The sequence below is a fragment of the Piliocolobus tephrosceles genome, chromosome 21 (genome assembly GCF_002776525.5).
Source record: "Piliocolobus tephrosceles isolate RC106 chromosome 21, ASM277652v3, whole genome shotgun sequence".
Taxonomy (NCBI): Eukaryota; Metazoa; Chordata; class Mammalia; order Primates; family Cercopithecidae; genus Piliocolobus; species Piliocolobus tephrosceles.
In genome coordinates, this window is record NC_045454.1 from 37,878,406 (window position 1) to 37,882,055 (window position 3,650).

General features: G+C 47.3%; 1 protein-coding gene across 1 annotated transcript in view; it reads left to right on the plus strand.

Annotated features, from left to right (window-relative positions):
- Window positions 1-318: 318 nt before the first annotated feature.
- BRD4 (bromodomain containing 4) overlaps window positions 319-3,650 on the plus strand; it is a 52,632-nt gene continuing 49,300 nt past the window's right edge. Inside the window, exons 1-2 of the mRNA XM_026457010.1 lie at window positions 319-323; window positions 3,160-3,164. The gene's annotated coding sequence lies outside the window, so the exon portion shown is untranslated. The remainder of the gene's footprint in view (window positions 324-3,159; window positions 3,165-3,650) is intronic.

A 3,650-nucleotide genomic window follows, 5' to 3' on the forward strand; every position in this document is an offset into this window, starting at 1 on the left:
GGAGACGTGAAGCATTTCTTTTTTTTTCTTTTTTTTTTTTTGAGACGGAGTCTCGTTCTGTCGCCCAGGCTGGAGTGCAGTGGCCGGATCCCAGCTCACTGCAAGCTCCGCCTCCCGGGTGTACATCATTCTCCTGCCTCAGCCTCCCGAGTAGCTGGGACTACAGGCACCCGCCACCTCGCCTGGCTAGATTTTTGTATTTTTTAGTCGAGACGGGGTTTCACCGTGTTAGCCAGGATGGTCTCGATCTCCTGACCTCGTGATCTGCCCGTCTCGGCCTCCCAAAGTGCTGGGATTACAGGCTTGAGCCACCGCGCCCGGCCGTGAAGCATTTCTAATGTAGTTCTGCAGTTTGCTTTCCCTGGGTTGTTACAGACCAAGAAACTGTAGCTGACTTTGTTTAGCACTCATGTTCTGGGCGGAGGAGGGGACTTGCCTGTTACAGCCACCTTGACACAGTGGAGGCCTAGTGGCTGTGGAAGGCTGAGGAGTCGCTGCCTGCTCCTCTGAACTTTCCCTCCCCTCAGCAGATGGTACTGTTGTGTGTTCTCTCTGGTGCCAGTGAAGGAGCTCATTCATGCCATTCACAGAGTAGTGTGCTTAGAACTCAGCCCTCCTCCATCTGCTGGGGCAGGCAGCCACCACTGGGCTTAGTGGCCACCTCGGGCGTTGACTTCCTCCCTGTGGCAGCCCTGTGTGTCTGCTGGGCAGCGCACCGGCCTGTGTAGCACCAGCTGTTTGGCTGTTTTGGTAAAAACAAGGGAAGACTGTGAAGCTGTTCTGTGCTCTGCACACCAGCGGGAGAAGCCAGCAGAGGGTGTGGATGGGCTTAGGGCAGCGTCTGTAGTTTGGGCAAATTCTGCTTGTGCCTCGTAAACCCCTTCTGGGAAGGAGCTGATTTTTGGTGGGTGATTGTCCAAGTTTATAACTGGATCTTGTGTTTCACTGCTCTCCCTCTATTGATTTTTATTTATTATTTTTTGAGACGTGGTCTTGCTCTGTCACCCAGTCTGGAGGGCAGATCATAGCTCACTGCAGCCTGAAACTCCTGGCTTCAAGCGATCCTTCCCAGCGCCCCATAAATCCTTTTAAAGTAAGTTGCAGATGTGATATTACCTCTGTGTACTTCAGCAGACATCTCTTAAGGGCATTCTCTTTGAAAGCAGGGACTGGAACATACATTTGTATGCCCATGTTCACAGCAGCCCTGTACACAGGAGCCAAAAGGTGTTACAGAAGTAACCTGTGTCCATTGATGGATGGATAGATAGGCAAAATGTGAAGTATTAATCAGCCTTAAGAAGGAATGAAATTCAGGCCAGGTGTGGTGGTTCATGTCTGTAATCCCAGCAGTTTGGGAGACCAAGGTGGGCGGATCACCTAAGTCAGGAGTTCGAGATCAGCCTGACCAACTTGGTGAACCCCGTCCCTACTAAAAATACAGAAATTAGCCAGACGTGGCGGCATGTGTCTGTAGTCCCAGCTCCTCGTGAGGCCGAGGCATGAGAATCGCCGGACTGGGAGGTGGAGGTTGCAGTGAGCCTAGATGGTACCACTGCACTCCAGCCTGGGCAACAAAGGGAGACTGTCTCAAAAAAAAAAAAGAAAAGAAAAGAAATTCAGAGGTGCTACAATGTGGATGAACCTAGAAGACAATATGCCCGGTGAAATATGACAACCACAGAAGGACAAATACTTTGTGATTTCAGTCATGCTAGGTACCTATGGGAGTCACTTTCATAGAGACAGAAGGTAGAATGGTGGTTGCCGGAGGAAGGGATTGGGAGTTAGTGTTTAATGGATATGTGGAGTACAGTTTGTTTTGCAAGGTGAAAGAGTTCTGAAACGCCCAGTTGTGGTGGCTCATCTGTAGTCCTGGCACTTTGGAAGGCTGAGGCAGGAAGATTGCTTGAGCCCAGTTTGAGACCAGCCTGAGCAACATAGCAAGACCCCATTTAAAAAAAAAAAAAATACATGAATTAAAAAGTTCCATAGCTGGATAGTGGTTGCGTAGTAGCATAAATGTACTGAATGTCACCAAACTATGCAGTAAAAAATGGTTAAAATGGTTAAAATGGTAAATTTTGTGTTACATATATTTTACCGTAATAAAAATAAGATTATTAAAGTTTTTACTGTGTCTTTAAAAAAGAATAAAGGCATTGTCCTCTAAAACCACACAAACATTTTTTGCATACAGGAACCTCAACAATGATTGTATCCTGTGTTGAGATTTCCCATAAACTTTCCCCATTCGCACAGGTTCACGCATCACAGGTGATGTGTTAATACTAGTGCTATGTTAACGTTTTCTTTTAAACAGATATATTTTAGTTGAGCAGGTTGATTTAAAGCTCAGGTGGATCTGTGGGTGATAAAAGTGGTAGGTGTGGAAACTGGGGTCTAACCAGCCTGAATGTGTAGTATTCGCCATCCCTGTGGCCCCAGAGCGGAGTTCTTAAAATGCCTGCCCTTGACCTCCTAGCCAGTGAAACCTCTTAGATTTTCACAGTGAGGTCAGCACTAACCCCATGTGGCTCTTGAGCATCAAAAAATGTGGCTAGTGCTACCAAGAAAATGAATTTTTACTTTAATCAAATCCTAATTAATTTTCAAAGCTGATGCTCAATTTAGTTAATGAAAAACATCCAGATATGTTGGGGACACCTTGGGTATGTGAATCTACTTCTTCAGCTGCAAGTTTCATGGAATCTAAATACAGATCATATGTTTTGGGTGAAAATTTAGCACCTGAATTGTGCTATGACTGTGGGGCATGTACGCTTAGATTTCACAGATTTAGTAAGGAAAAAAAAGGTCACACATTTACATGTTGAAATGGTATTTTGGATATTTTGGGTAAGCATACCTGCTTTCTCTGTTATGGCTCCTAGGAAATTTAAAATGGCATGAGTAGCCACATTAGGTTTCTGTTGGACACGCGCAGATGTGCAGGTATGGAGTTTCACTTCCTCCATGCAGTAGCCACCTTCCTCCCCCATGCCCTCCACCTGATGTCCCTATTACTTCCCTGTCTCTGCTGCTGAAGTCTCTTTCTCATCTTCTGTGCTATTAGGCCTTCAGCCTGTGAGTACCACGGTGCCTGATTATGGTCTTGCTGCAGCGCTATGTTGGCTCCTCCGTGTTAGGCTAGCACAGGGGAGGTGCTCTGCTGCTTTTCTCATCTGCACGGGGTGGAGGGGACTGGACTGATGTGTGTTACTGGATACCTGAGGATACCTTTGTCCCCCTCTGTCCGGCTTTTGGCCTTAGGTCCATAGGACAGAGGCATGGGAAGAATTGGTGGGAGGGCATTGGGACTTAGGAGAGGGTAATGGGGCACCTCCTTGATGTGGCTCCCTCCCTGGATGAGACTACCCTAGCATGGCATCTGGGAGAACCTGGGAATGACTTAGGGAACTAGGGAAGACCCGTGGGCCTCATGCTGCCAGCATGTTGCTGTCTGGCTCTCCCCACACACGCCTCCTGAAGCAGTTACTAAATTCAGAGTGGGCACCATCCTAACTAAGCTAGGTGTCTCTCCTGCTGTGCTTCGTGCCCCCACCCACCCCGGCCATTTAAGTCCTCTTAAAGTATTTTTCCCCTTAGTTCCTGATTGATAATTGTGTTCATGGTATTTCAGGGAGTTC